This window comes from Canis aureus, chromosome 1, assembly GCF_053574225.1.
Source record: "Canis aureus isolate CA01 chromosome 1, VMU_Caureus_v.1.0, whole genome shotgun sequence".
In the NCBI taxonomy this organism is placed as follows: Eukaryota; Metazoa; Chordata; class Mammalia; order Carnivora; family Canidae; genus Canis; species Canis aureus.
In genome coordinates, this window is record NC_135611.1 from 37,302,407 (window position 1) to 37,318,508 (window position 16,102).

The window sequence follows — 16,102 nt, forward strand, 5'->3', positions numbered from 1 at the left end:
CTTGTTTTGCCTAACCTTTCAACAGTTTCAGGTTCAAAACTGGAATCATTGCCCACAAAGCCCTCCTGTGCCTCAATTTCCCCCAGGAAGCAGCATGCCCACCAGCTCTCCTTGGCCTCTTCCATCTTCTTACTGACCCTGACCTTTCCCTGCCTGAGACCTCTCCTGGGCTGTGCCAGTACTCCAGGCTCTGCTCACTACAACCCAGGACTTCACTGCAACCACATTCATTCACATAGAATGAATCTCCATCAAAGTCTTCAATGATTAATAAAATATTGCAGCTGCCAAAGCAGTATGAGCATCATAATGACATTTTTACTTCTTAAAACCTGTATTAACAAATTATAGAAAGAATATAAAAAATATAGGTGGTAAGATACCAGGATATCTATTTTCTTTTTTCTTTTTTTTTCTGTATTATGTGGTTTCATAAGAATGTATTGTTTTTAGAAGTAATAAAAAGCATTTTATAAATCCAAATTACCACCTAAAACAAATATTCTATGACTCTCTTTATTTCTAAAAAAGAATCAAATACTTAATCTTGTCATTCAAGGTCCTTTATACTTTGGCTCTAGATTATTTTCCCAGCCTTGTCTCTTACCACTTTCCCTCATACTCCCCCATATTGTGATTAAATAATGCTCTTCATTTCTTTCTCCATGTGGAACTGAAATGGTCACCCATCCCTCTGACTCTTTGGCAAGAGCCCTCAATTTCCATCAAGGCCCACCAACTTCACTCTCTGTCCTGTGCCCTCTATAATATTTTAATAAGCTCTCAATGAAGAGTTGAGTTTATTTGGACTTCAAACACTTGCCAGAAAATACACCCTTAAGTGCCTTCTCTGTAAATTTTATTAAGAGCCCAAATAAGAAAAATACTACAGTTCACTATCATCACAACCCTATCCATTAATTATCAGGGACTAGACCTCTGGCAACAGCCTTGAAGCAGGACATTGGTAGGTTTAATTCCAGAATACATTAAAATTAAAGTGAGTATTGTACCAAATATGTCATGGTAATATGGGAAAGAAGATTCACATTGTAGCAATACTACCCAAAACCCAATGTGATTCCCCATTGATCTCTCTCTTCTCCCCTAAAAGCCTCTTCCCTGAAGACACCTCATTTGTCTTCCATCTGTTGCATTCTGCTGCCTTTAAAAATTCTTTTTATTTTCTTAAGAGCTGAATTCAGCTCATACTCACTTTGCTTATTCTACTCAGGAAATCAAAAGTCTGGTACATAGCCCGTACTTAAGTGGCCTCAGAACCCCACCTCAAATAGAATTGTCAGAGTACTCATCAAATAAAACAAGGCTCTTCCTAGAGGAAAATTCTACTGTTAAAAAATATGGTTTCTCCACACTAAGAGGCATCCTTTGAAAATCAATTTAAATGCCATGTCCTTCAGAAATCTCATATTCAAATAATGGATAGATTCTTTCATAGCCAAACTTCTGTGTAGTGGGTTGAAAAATATACCCTGTAAACTTATATTAAGAATTTTTATTCTGGGAAACCTGGGTGGCTCAGTCGGTTAAGTGTCCAACTCTTAATTTCAGTTCAGGTCATGATCTCAGGATCATGAGGAAGAGCCCTGCATCGAGGTCATGCTGCTCATGGTGCCTGCTTAAGATTCTCTCTCTCCGTCACCCTCTGTCCCTCCCCAAAAATCTCTCTTAAAATAATACTACTACTACTACTAATAATAATAATAATAATAATTTTTACTGTGTAAACTACACTGAGGACTAGAGACACTCTATTTGACAGGCACCTCCGTAAGTATTACTTTTAGTTATCTCTTGCTATTGTACATGAAAATTCTTCAAAAATACCAGTGATGTGGGCAGAATTACACAGCAAAAGGTCATGGCCCCAAGAAATAATGAAAACACATGTGTTATGATTCATAGACACTAAGATTGTTTACCACCCTGCTCAATTCTTTAGATGTTATTATCTGTTACATTTAAAGATGATAAAGGCAATTTTATTTCAAATGCCATCCTTATTTTTGGTTTAAAATTTATAAGCCTGCTTGTCATCACAAAACAGTATAAAGCAATATGATGCTGTTTTGAAGAATTAGAATCCTAAAATTGTTTTTATGATTTAAACAAGGTATTTTATCTGCAGTGATGTAATTCCATGTCAGAATCTTACTTACATACCAAATATGTCATGGTAATATGGGAAAGAAGATTCACATGGTAGCAAAACTACCCAAAACCCAATGTGATTCCCCATTGGCTCAAGACTCAAGTAATTGGAACAGGGTATTCGTGAGGCAAAACTGAGCAAAAGAGCTCAGAGCAAAGGAATATTTTACTCGTCAAATTCATTGACAATAAATTGTCACATTCTTTAGTTACTTGCCAAAAACAATTTTTTTTTTAAATCCTAACACTTGGTGCCTAACACTGTAGGCACCAAGATGGCTCAGTGTTTGAGCGTCTGCCTTTGAAACGGGTCGTGATCCCAGGGTCCTGTATCGAGCCCTGCATCGGGCTCCCTATAGGGAGCCTGCTTCTCCCTCTGTCTATGTCTCTGCCTCTCTCTGTGTCTCTCACGAATAAATAAATAAAATCTTTTAAAAAAAATCTTAACACTGTAAACACTGATATTATAAAATATTCCCAAGGAACAGATGATAGAAATCTATCCATTATGGTAATGGAGCTGAGCATAGGAAAATAGCTAAGGGAAACTGCATCTGGATAAGCTCTCCCAGATGGTGCCTTATGATGAGCAGCCTGCCCTTCCTAGCACAAACTTATGGTCACAGGGTCCTTCATCCCAGAGTGAGAGTATGTGTGGCATAATAGCCATAAGAAATTTTGCAAAGCCATATGGCCCTGTTTCTCTGCTGCTACCTCATGTACAGTATACTTCAATATTCTCCATCACTGCCCTGACATGATCTATTAATATACAGGTAAAAGCTGATGGGAGTTGAAATGACTCCAGGAGTCTTCTAACCAGAATTAATGTGAATTCCCATTTATTCATACATTGTAGAGTCCAGTACAATAAGAAGTACATAAATCGGTAAATGCATTTATAGCTTTCAGCCCCCAAATCAGAGAAACCCCTAAATACCTTCAATGATTGTGGTTTTCTGTGAGTGAAGAGATTCCATGTCTTCAAGTCAAATGCCCCCAGCAGAAGTATGATTAAAGCATGGTGGGATAAAACTTGATTTTGACTTTTCAGCAATATAACAGGTTATACAACTCAAATGACTTTTCCAAATGGGTTAAATTATTTTCTTAGAAATCATTTTAAGTGCACTGATGAAATAGCACACACAAAAAAATAAGGACTCCAAAGATCCTAAAAATTAGGTGTAATAGTAACTGGGAGTTAAGTAAATACCAAGACTGGCTTTTGCTCAAGGATTTTTGCTGAATGACAGAAAGCTAAGCTTCTGATTTGTTAGCTTCTTTGTACATGAGGAGAGGTAGAAAAGCCTAGTGCCCACTGAAGATGGGGAGCCCAATAGGAGACCATGTATAAAACAGAGACCCTAATGGCACTAAAGGAGAAAGTAAGGAAATTAGCCTGTCTTGATTATGACCCGAGATGAAAAAAAAAAAAAAGCCTACCCCAAGAACATGAGAGCTCAACTTGGTCTTCAAATGGGCTTGGCCCAAATACACACTTTGTAGTCCAAACATTAAGAATTAAATTATAAAATGGTTTTGAGTTGAATGTATCACACAAAACAAAAAGGCATAAATAAATGTAAGTCATTTTTTTACGATGTCAAATTCAATCCCAACCAAAGATGTGATGCAGATACAGACCAAGACAACAAATAGTTCCCAGTACAAAAACCAAGAATTCACAAGAAAAAGGTACCATAAAGAATAAACCATAGAAACAGACTAAAAATAATGTCAGACATTAGAATTATCAAATAAAGGATGCAAAATCACTGTTTAATATGTTTACATTATTTTTAAAAATTAAACACACTTGAAAGCATGTGCAAAGAATTAGACATGACAGAGAATGAATGATCAGATTTGATGAAGAATCAAATAAAACTACATTTGGATAATATATCTAAAATAAACCCCCAAAATATATATTTATATAAAAACCAAATAAATAAAACTTTAATAATTAAATTAGAAATTTATAAATAAAAAAAAAGAAAGAGAAAATAAAAAAAATAGAAATTTAAGAGAGATTAAACAGCAGATGAAATGCCTGTTCACTGAGAACCAGAGAACTGAAACAAAGCCATGAAGAAATTAGATGTAAAATACAAAAAACAGATTGAAAGACATGGAGGATAGAGTGATAATGGCTATAAAATGCCTAGAGACTCAGAAAAAGATGAAGAATTGGAAATAGATAATATTTGAAGATAAAAAGGCTGAGAACTTTTAAGAAGTATTGAAATATCTTTAGATGCAGTACTTTAATACATCTCAAAAAGAAGTAAAACAAATTCAATTTTAGACACACAATAGTGACACTGCAAAGTGACAAAAGCAAATATATTTAAAACACTCAAAGGAGTAAGAGAAGATTACATGCAAAAGAAAGATAAATGGAGTGATTGCTGACTTCACATAATAAAATATGGAAACCAGAAGAATGCAGAAAAGCAAAATGACAGAAAATCACTGCCAACTTAAATTTCCATATCAAGCAAAAGTATCTTTCAAGAACAAAGAGAAAACAAAGACATTTTCAGACAAAAGAAAAAGTTAAGTGAGTTTACCACCAAAAGATCCTTACTACCATGGATTCTAAACACTATATAAATTTCAAATAGAAGTGAAGTGATCCCAGATGGAATATTTGGCATGCAAAAAGGAATAGTGTGCAAAGACATTGACCAACCAGTGAGTGTATAAAACTATGAAATTAATGTCTAATTTATGGTGAAATGTAGGTGAAAACTAAAATACCCTCTAACAATAGTATATATTTCTTTTTTTATTTTTCTGAGAGAGAGAAAGAGAGAGAGAGAGGAGAGGCAAAGTGAGAGGGAGAGAGAGAATCTTAAGCAGACTCACACCCAGCCCAACTCAAGAGCTTGATCTCATGACCCTCAGATCATGATCTGAGCTGAAATCAATAGTCAGACACTTAACCAGCTGAGCCAATAGTATATATTTCTACCCAGTTATCCTACCCTTTGGACAGGGCCCTGGCAATTTATTCTTCTAGTCCAGTAAACATGTCCCCAAAAATGTTGATTAATTTGATTTTATCTGATTTTGGTGATTACAGGGAAAAAAATTGTGGAATATACTCTTTGTTAAAGACGCATCAAGGAGATTAATCTTCATCTAGGAACTCAGAACGTTTTACCTGATTCAAGAAATTCATTCTGGCTCCCTTTAAAATTGAACCTTTATTCCTGTCCTCTTTCCAACAGTGAGCCTCACTAATTCACAAAAACAATAAAAGAACTAGTCTTGTATTGCTTAAATCAGAGCAGGAGACAAAATGGCACTCGTGCTGTCCACCCCCCAATCCTCTGTACAAGGCAGTCCTTGCTAGTTAATCATGACACTCTTTACTGAGGGGCCAATTGCTATCACAATCTTCTCAAGGGCTGTAGACAGCCCTTCCAATCAATCAAAGCTTGAATTTGATATTGAACCTACTTGGCCTTTTCCAACTTAAAGGCTGCTGGCTTTATTCTATATGGAAAACGATCTATGATTGCTAATTCCTTCTTTAGTTGTTTTGGAGAGAAATATAATTTTATTTTCCTTCCTGGAAATATTCTTTCACTTCTGGTTGCTGGCAAAGGGTAAAAATCATAACAAGTAATCATATTGGCTTAGACATTCACAATGGCTTAGGCATACACAGTCTGATTTTTAGGTACCCACATTCTGTATTTGCTTATAAATAACTGAACAAGAAAATGTGTGCCTGGGTGGCTCAGTCAGTTAAGCTACTGCCTTCAGCTCAGGTCATGATCCTGGGATGTCCCAGGATTGGCTCCCAACATTGGGCTCCCAGCTCAGTGAAGAGTCTGCTTCTCCCTCTGCCCCTCACCCTGCTCATGCTCCCTCTCTCTCTCTCTCAAATAAATATATAAATTTTTAAATAAATAAATAAGGAAATAACTGTACAAGAATTATGTATTTGCCATGTCACAAATAAACCCATATTTTGATAGTGCTTTGTAGTTTTCAAAGCACATTAGTATAAATTTTTTGTCTCAGACTCTAAAAAAAATATGTATTGAGCAATGCCATGTGACAGGCATTGTGCTAGATGTCAGGGATATAAAACTTCTTGCCCCCTTGAGTTTGTAGCTTAGTAGAGGAAACGAACACATAAACAAATGATGGGAATATAGGATGACACTTTCATAATGAAAACTAAGGGGGAAGCAGTATGATGAAGTTATTAAAAGTATGGACTTTGGAACCAGAAAAACCTTGATTTCCTGCCCCTACTCCATAATTTTCCAGCTCCCTGCATAAGACTCTGTATTAGGGTTCTCCACAGAAACAGAACTAATAGGATATGTATATGTACATTATATATTTATATGTATATATGTATATTTATACATGTTCTTATATATTATATATATGACATATTATATATTTTAAGTATATCTAACATGTAATATATATATTTCTATAAATATAGTATATATACATACAGGCATACTTGGGGATATTACAGGGTCAGTTCAGACCCTTGCAATAAAGTAAATTCACAATACAGCAAATTGAATGATTTTTTTTGTTTTCCCAGTGTATTAAAAGATTATGCTTACACTACACTGCAGTCTATTAAGTGTGCAATAGCATTAAAAACAATAATGAATATACCTTAATTTAAAAATACCTTATTGCTAAAAAAATGCTAATCATCATCTGAATGAAAAATTTTGAAAAATTAAGAGAATTATCAAGATGTGACCCAGTGGTGCTAACAGATTTGCTCAATGCAGGGTTGCTATAAGCCTTCGATCTGTAAAAAACAAGATCTGCAGAGTGCAATCAAGTGAAGCACCATAGAACAAGTTATACCCACAGCATAGTTTACAGGGGGCAGGGCAAGAAAGACAGAGGGAGAAAAGAGAGAGAGGGAGAGGTTGAGCCTAAAGAATTGGCTCACACGATTGTGGGGGCTGGCAAGCCCAAACTGAAATTCTGACAGGAGTTGATGTAGTCTCAAGTCCAGAGGTCATCTGGAGCCAGAATTCCTTTCTCAAAAGGGGGGTTCAGTCTTTTCTCTTAAGACCTTCAAATGATTGAATGAGGACCACCCAGGCTATGGTGATATGCTTCACTCAATGTCTAATGTGTTATTATGTTATGATATGTTAACCATATCACCTCACCACTACAGCCTAGTCAAGTTGACACATAAAATTAACTATCTCAGGCTCATTTTTTCATTAGTAAAATAATAACGAGAATAATGCAAACTAATAACACGTCTCATAGGATCCTTGTGAGGCTGTACTGGACGCTGTTCTATCAGTGCTTAGCACACGAAATAAAGGGCATACAGATAGCACTCGGTTAGTCTAGTATCAGCGTTAGGTCATGGCTGATCCTCTGCAGGTAGTGGCATTCGAGCCTCAGTGCCTGCCTTTCCTCCTCTGCCTCCCTTTGTGCCTGTGAGTTCCTCTGCCTGGAATACTTATACCAGTCCTTGTGCATGAACTACCTCAGTCCAAATGTAAGGCGGCCCAGGAAAAATCAGCAATATTTGACTACGTTTGATGTACAAAAATCAGCCATTTCATAGGTTTTGCTTACTAAAACCAAGCTGCTTTGAAGCACTATCAGTGTTGTTTCAAAAGAAACCCCTCAACAACATCCAGAAACAAACAAAAATAAATAAGGATGTTAAATTTTTAATCCACAGATGAAATCTCTAAAATTCCTTTTCTTTTTCTCAATCTTAAAACACACACACACACACACACACACACACACACACACAGGCACACAGCTGTCTCAGTATCCCAAAGGTTCTCTAACCTTGCCTTGCCTAGCAATCTTAACTTTTTTTTTCTTCCCCTCTCACCTTTTGGATTTATTCTTTTGTGTTCCCCTAAGTAGTACCCTGACCTTTCTGATGTAAACAACTCAAGTTCGTGCTTCCTCAAGTAGATGCAGCCTAGCAAAGACAAGACTCTGTAATGGAGAACATTAATTAAACTACACATTAACCTTTTTTTGCAGTCATAGCATTTTATGCATACAGAATCTATTTCCAGATTCCATTACTTTTGTATCTGCTTGCATTTTGTGTTCCACAACCAAAGCCACTCAATTAAATGAAAAAAAAAAAACTTACATTTTTACATATTAAGTTTTTGGGGTGGCCCCGTGGCTCAGTGGTTTAGTGCCTTCAGCCCAGGGCCTGATCCCGGAGACCCGGGATCGAGTCCCACGTCAGGCTCCATGCATGGAGCCTGCTTCTCCCTCTGCCTGTGTCTCTGCCTCTCTCTCTCTCTCTCCCACTCTGTGTTTCTCATGAGTAAATAAATAAAATATATATATTTTTAAAGTTTTTGTCCCAGGACTATATTTTTAACAAACAATCCTTTTGTAAACAGAACATCTAAAAGCACTCCAAGACTACCCAGGCCTCACGCTGTGTACTTGTGGAGATGCCTTCAACCAACACCTTGGCGACCATGCTCTTCCATTCCTCTGGGTGACTACCACTGACGTAATTTTATTTTTTCCTCATTTCTTAATGCAAAGCCAGAAGGTTCGAATGCATTTCTGATGAGCAGAGATCTTGCAAGTGGCTTGACCCTGATGTGATAGAATTTTCTGAGCTGTTCAGAAGATGAACAGTACTTCTAAATTCCCTGCTGGCTTCACCACAGCTTTGAGGTTAATAAGGGAATATTTAGAAGGCAGAAGGTATTTAGAGCTCTGGGAAATGAGGTAACAAGTGGAGAAGGAAAGGCACTTATAATTATAAGGTAATATTGTTAATACAAGAAATAAGAGTCCGCCCATTTTCTAGAGAGCAGCCTTTGGCATCAGGATCTCTGAATGCTGGCTGGAAAACTCTAAGCAGAGCAACTTGAAGTGCTTCACCTTATCCTCCAGCAGTATTCTCCTTAGAGTGACTGACACATGTTTGCTGAAGAGAGCTGACTTTCCTCTCCTTAAGAATATGTGCACTCAAATCACATAACTGCTTATGTCTCTGATTTCTGTTCTTTCCTTGAACACATCTGAAGTATTTATGATGATTTTCATTGAGACTTTTTTTTGTGTTTGTAGTTATATTTGTTCATAGCAATCAAGGAAACTCTAGTGGTGTGTATATCTGCAAATATTGTACAGTCATGTTAAAAAGCAAGAGAGACCTTTTGCTCATAGCAAACCATGGCATGCCTGAGGTCTCTTCTATCTCCAGTGTGATAATACATCCATGTAAAAATAGAAAATAAAAGTAGAGCAATTTTAACAGATCATCTGTGTGTGTTTCACTGGACACACAGGAAAGAGATGTCCCTGGAGCACCTGGATGGCACCATCAGTTGAGCGTCCGACTCTTGATTTTAGCTTAGGTACGATTTCATGGTCATGGAATTGAGCCCCACATGGGGCTCCACGCTCAGAGGGGAATCTGCTTCTCTCCCTCTCCCTTTGACCTTCTCCCTGCTCTCTCTCTCTCTTCCCCCCATCTTTTTTTAAAAAATAAATAAATAAAACTTAAAACCAAGATGTCTCTATGCAAGCATGGTATCATTATGGCAGTGTTTCATTATATCTTTAAATTCATAAATGATGTATTTCAAGAGTAACCTTCCATCAGTAATCTTCCATTTTTTTTGGCAGGAGATAATAGGGCTGAAGGGAAGGAAAAGGTTTTCCTCAACCCTCTTAGGGTCTGTGCAGGGTCTGAAAATTAAACTTGACAAAAACAGGTTAACAGAAGAAAAGCATACAAATTTTACTGCATTTCTACATGTACATGGGGGCCTTCACAAGAAAATGAAAACCTCAAAAAGTCACCAGAGCAGAGAGCTTATATACCTTTTAGACAAACAAACAATACATTAGTGAATAATTAGGACAAAGCAGTTTGGACTAGGGGTAGTAAGTGGTGGAGAAGTAACTAGGGTGATAAGGATTAGTTTAATGAGGTCGGTTTGTCGGGATTTCTGGGTCACTTTACCTTCCACTTTGCCAAAGTTGTGATTTGCCAAAAATGTCATTGAGGAAAACCAACCTACTGGGCTACGTTTTAAAATTTGGATTTAAATAAGAGATAAATCTTGATAAATTTCCCAATTATTAATATTATAGGCATGGTAGCAGCCTAAACTGGACTGTTTTCTAACAAAATGAGCCTTATGCAAAGCTGCTACAGATCCTAGGGTCCCTGGACCCCTCATCCCCACTCTTCCATTATACTTGTATAAGGTTGGTGGGTTGGTGCCTAAAGTTTCATCATTACAACACTATCCCTCTTAAAATGGATATATATACCATGGAGTAAAGGCAATATATGGTTATTATTTGTCCAGTATATATGTCTGTGAGCCAGGAGCTTCCTGAGGGCAGGCATATTGCCTTCATTTTTAGAATCTAGAAGTAGGCAAAATACGTGGTAAAAAGAGGCCATCAACATTTCGATATATAAATGAATCAATCCCAATTAGTCCCAATGTGAGTTAATTTTTCACATTTCTGACAATCAGCAATCTATCTGGGAGCTGGTTGTGATGACAAATAAAAGGGCACACGAACAGGCAATGCCTAGAGCCTAGGGAATTATCCAAAAGGACCAAAATTAGAATTGAGTGGATGGTCCTGGGAATCCTACAGATAATAGAGGCAAAGGATTTGGAAAAATGAATAAAGCCAAGGGTTGATCTCAATTTCCTACTTCTCGAGTATGTGATTTGGGCCAAATCTCTTTGTTTTCTTTGTCTCAGTTTCTATGATCAACATAATAAAGTTGTGGCAAAGTATAAGCTTATATGCAACTAATAAATAATGGATAGAGATTAAATTGTATGAATTTTACATTATTTATAATTATTACTACAGTTATCCAATACCATTAGTGTCAATTAAAAAAATAATCATCTCAGGAAAGAGGAAGTTTTTAATAGGATGGTAGAAGAGAGACAAATTTACTCCTTCATACTTTGTCTGTGGATGGTCCCTATTTCCAACCATACATTCTCCTTAAAGTAAACACCAAATCAATACAGTAAATTAATTGATCCTGACTTCATAAGAAGCAAATCTCTTCACCACAGTTAATCTGAGGCTGATTGACACAATAATTACATTAAGACAACATTATCCACTCTGCTCTCTGTGGTCCTAACTCAAACTCTTCAGGTGTACAATTCACAAAGCTACGATTCATTTTGCGATCCAAGTAGTTGTGTGAAAAGAAGAACCAGAAGTAGTTTGATCTAACTGTCTCAAAGAAATGTTAAAAGGCTCCAGCACTGAATGGTATAAGACCCTGACACTGAACAGAGGGTAGGAAGGCCACATCTGGAGCACCAATGTCCAACTGGAAGCTTCTTACCCACATCAAGTACTTGAACAAACTGGTGCTATGGATAGACCCTGGCCTTGGACATCAGCCCAGGAGGCAACAGTGAAGTCAGCAGTGAAATTCATCTAGAAAGACCAATCAGCCTCCATTGTAACTCTTCTCTTAGTAAATCAGTTCTGTTCAGTATGTATTCCACCAACTTAGAATCTCTTGATGCAATCCACACTTTTCTGGAATTAAAATCATCAGAGATGTCTCACAACATAAAAGTCATAAAGCACTCATCATATAAAAACCTGGATCTTATTTTTCCAGTTGTTCAGGGGACATTCAGATCAACATTCAAGATTGGGTGAGCAAACATTTCTGTAAAGAGCTAGACAGCAAATATTTCAGGCTTTGAAATATTTGCTATCATACAGTCTCAGGTCTTACAAAAGCAGCCTTGGATAATATATAAATGAAAGGACATAGCTGTGTGCTTCTAAAAACAGGCAGAGAGCAGGGTCTGGGCCACCAGCCATAGTTTATCGGCACTTGCAAACTCCCTATCAACATCTAAATCATCCCACAAAATTAAATACTCATGTATATTCTCATGGGTTGGAAATTTCATCAAACCGTGTGATTTTTTTTCACCAGCTTTAAGTAATTTCAGTAATTTAGAACTAAGACTATCATAGATGTTCAAGTAGATGATTAAAAACTATCTGTTGGATGAATAAAGGGATGTATCAAAATATAGGGATATAGTTCTTCAATCATGCTGTATCTCCAGATGCTGCAAATTTTTAAATTCTCAGAAGTATATCTGCCTCTGTGCTATGCTGAGGTTTTCATTATTACCATTGTGTTGTTAATTTGTGTTTTCAGTTTGGATTGTTACAATGAAACAAATTTATTTGAGAAAGTGTACAAGGTACATAATTGTTTATCCACAAACTTTAAGGACAGATTTTGGGGGAAATTTTGAGTTTTTCATATTTTACAAAATTTATATAGGGTACATACTATATGTCCCCATTCCCCTCAAGTCTGTGGCACACCATATAATCAAACACAGTAGTTTTCTCCAGTGAAACACATGAACATTCCTATCAAGTGGGATAAATAAAAATTATAAGAGTCCAACTGTTCTCAAAGTATAAGTTAGAGATACCTGGAAATCTCCAAAACTTTCCAAGGGGTCTATGAAGCCAAAATTATTTTTATAAAAATACTGAGACATTTAACTTTCTCACTTTCCCTCTTTTCTGAATGTATAGTGAAGTTTTCAAGGTGCTCCTTGATGTGTGATATTAAGGGCAGATTGAATGTAGAAACAGATAAGAGACTCTGGCTATCTCCTGTTAAGTGAGCCTATAAAGAGATTTGCAAGAAAATATAATAATCCCTCTTCTTAATAAAATTTTGGCTCGGAAAAATGTAGTTATTTTCATTAAATATTATTTCTGTTAGCATGTTACTTGTTATTTGAGGACAAACATGAATAAATATTTTTTTAACTTTTCATTTTAATTTCTAATGTGGTAACTATGAATAAATACAACTAACATAAGCAAAAGACCATTGGGGTCCACAGTAATTTTCAAGAGTGAAAGGAGTCTAGAGATTAAAATGTTTGATGATTGCTATAGAAGGTTAACCTCAGCTCAGGTCAAGTGTAGCTGCCAAAACTTTTGTTCTTCCAGGCAGTTGCATTTCACAATTAATGACGAGGGACTGTGGTCTAGTTAGATGACTTAGCATTAGGAAATAGCTTGATGTTTATGCTAAAGCAAAGTCCCAAACCTTGGTGTCCTGGGTTTAGAGGGCTTTCATGGGTTGTAAATTGAAGTGCTTGCAGGATCCAGGCAGATAAATGAATTGTATGAAACATGGCAGGTGGGGACCCTGATATCTGGCTCATGTCATGCCATGTAGGCAAATGAGACTGGTTTTACCAAACCTTGGAATTCAGGAGAAACTGGAAATCTAGTTCTTTTATGTAAAATTTTCTCATTGCATTTCCTATTTAAACAGTGTCAAAAGAAAAGAGAAAAGAAAAAGAAACTACTTGGCAAATTAAATCAGATACATCTGCTGGTTCTTGCTCACCTGATACTCATACATAATTATGTGGACTCAGGTACTCATAAGGCTACTGCCCACTCAGAGATAGTAAGAGTTAGCTCCCTTCTCTTCAAGGGCATGGACAGACAGAAGTTTTGGTCAGATTTGGGGAAAAAAAGGCATGGAGTAGCTCTACCACTGACTCAACTATTAATGCTTCCTCTGTTTAAAACCATATATCTAATAAACAGTTAGCTTTGTCAAATATTTTTAGTTGACCATTGGTTTCATTTTGAAATAATCACTTTGAATTTGTCTTCATATATTAGTTACAGAGCTATAACCAAATTGCTCTATATCCTGTACGTTAAGGTTATTGATTTGTAAAATTGATTTTAGTAATACAATTCAAAAAATGTTTCACTAAAAATATTCTGGAGAACACAGGTCAGAGGATGACAATAATTGAACATGTAGATCCATGGTTCTTTTCCCAGATACATGTCAAGTGAATAAATACTGTGCTAACTCTGCTATAAAATAAAGTATGGATCAAAAATAATGCATCTTGCCTCTATCCACTTGTCTTTTAAAAAATTGAACCATTTACTATTTTTCCTGAATATTAAAAAGTGTGTTTGTTGTAGAAATCTTAGAGGATTATAAACAATAAATAAAAGTCATCAGGGGTCTCACCATCCAGAGATCACCGGGATTAGAGTTTATAGATATAGATATAGGCATAGAGAGATATATTTTCATTCATATCCATAAAAATATTTGTGGGTGTGTATTCTCCAAATACATACATATGCAGATATGTAAACAACAAAATTAGAGTAATTCCTATATACAGTTTTGTCCTACTGATTAATGGGCACCTCTTTAGTTTTGATTTTGAAGTGGCATTTCTTACCTTACTAACGCAAGCACTGGAACAAAGCAAGGGGGGTGGGGGCAGCACGGCCCTGCTCTAGTAAGGACACACAAATGGCAGTTACTATTATAAATGATAGCCCTGAGTCAGGCAAGCCCTAACAGCTGACCTATCTGTTTTTTCTCCCACTCCCTGACTCACATATCTTCTCTTATTTCTATAATAATGGTTGGGTTACTGAATGCATGTGAACTACTTCCCAGCACTTGGACCACTTATGAGGACAATGGTTATCAAGTGACTAATTAAAGTCTCTATGCCAGACAGTGTCCCCAGTTTTTCTGTACACAGAAACCTGGTTGTTATTTGTATGCAGAAAATTCTAGTAGAGTGTGAAATTACACAGTTCTCCAGGAGCTTTTGATAGAGCTGGAGAGATATAACACAAATACAAAAGAAGGATGAATCATGCTAATTTAATAAGTTAAATAAATCACTAATTTAATAAGTTAAATAAATCACTAGAGTAGCAGGTATAAAATAAAGTTCACAAATTCAGGTGTGCAAGAAACATCTTTCTTTTCTAGATCAACCTATTTCCGGCCCAGATTGAAAGGAAATGCAACTTGAATCAATGCTAAGGGCTCATTTCCCTGAATTGATAGAGCATCCAGATCTGAGGAGGCCACTGGTCACCTGTCCACATAAATTATTTGAAACATCATTGTCCAGAGTGCGTGATTTCTTCAGGATCAAGGACCCTGACACATTGATGGTCCACTCAGGGCCTGATAGTTTTGGGGGAGGCTGAGTTCTGGCGCCTCGGGTGCCACCCATCTGTCTGCCCCTGACCCTTGGATGCTGCCTGGGAACTGCTGCCCAGTCTACACTCCCTTGTGAGCTTCATAGCTCTCTCCTTGCTGTTCCATTGCAGAGGACCCTCTTCATTCTCTCTGGTTACCTCTCAAAGACCTTCCCTTCTCTCTCCTGCTGCTCCAGTGTATTAATACACTTCCTGCATCCCAGAGAGAGGGAATATATGCAAAAATCCAAAGTCATAAATATTTCAGGAACAAAAAGAAGCCAATGCGTTTGGCACACAATGAGTAGAAGATGATGAGAGTAGAGAGGCCAAAAGAGGTCATGTCATGCAGGGCTTACTACTGGCTAAGCATCTGGATTTGATGGCCAGAAAAATGGGAAGTCATTAAAAGATGGCAGCTTGGAGAAGCATGGTCAGAATTTTACTGTAAGCTGAGAAAACCTGAGATCCGGATATGGTGGTACAAGAGGAAAAACAGAAATATCAATAAAACATTTCTAACTTTTGCACTTAGGTATTGTGTACCCAAAGAAATCTAACCTGTTTTTGCATCAAAAAGTTGAGACTAAGGTTTAAGACAGGGTTTGAATCCCTGCAGAAATCTGTCGACCCACCTCTCCCCTTACCACAGTGCTGAATAAATCATTAAACATGGATGTAGAAAATAAGGAAAAAAATAGGTGATATAGAAAAGTAATAAGCACATGACCATCCCTTCTTTAATGCTATTGAAAACATGTGCAGTAAGTTTCACTCCAGCTCCATCAGTGTTTTTCCTTCCCCCTCCATGGTTACATGCCATAGCTCCAGTCTATCAAGTATCCCTTGGAGAAGAATGCTG

The 16,102-nt window shown here is 36.9% G+C and overlaps 1 protein-coding gene across 5 annotated transcripts in view; it reads right to left on the reverse strand.

Annotated features, from left to right (window-relative positions):
* The window catches only part of EPM2A (EPM2A glucan phosphatase, laforin), a 291,240-nt gene that overhangs the window by 109,906 nt on the left and 165,232 nt on the right, over positions 1 to 16,102 (reverse strand). The gene's annotated exons all lie outside the window — the stretch shown is intronic.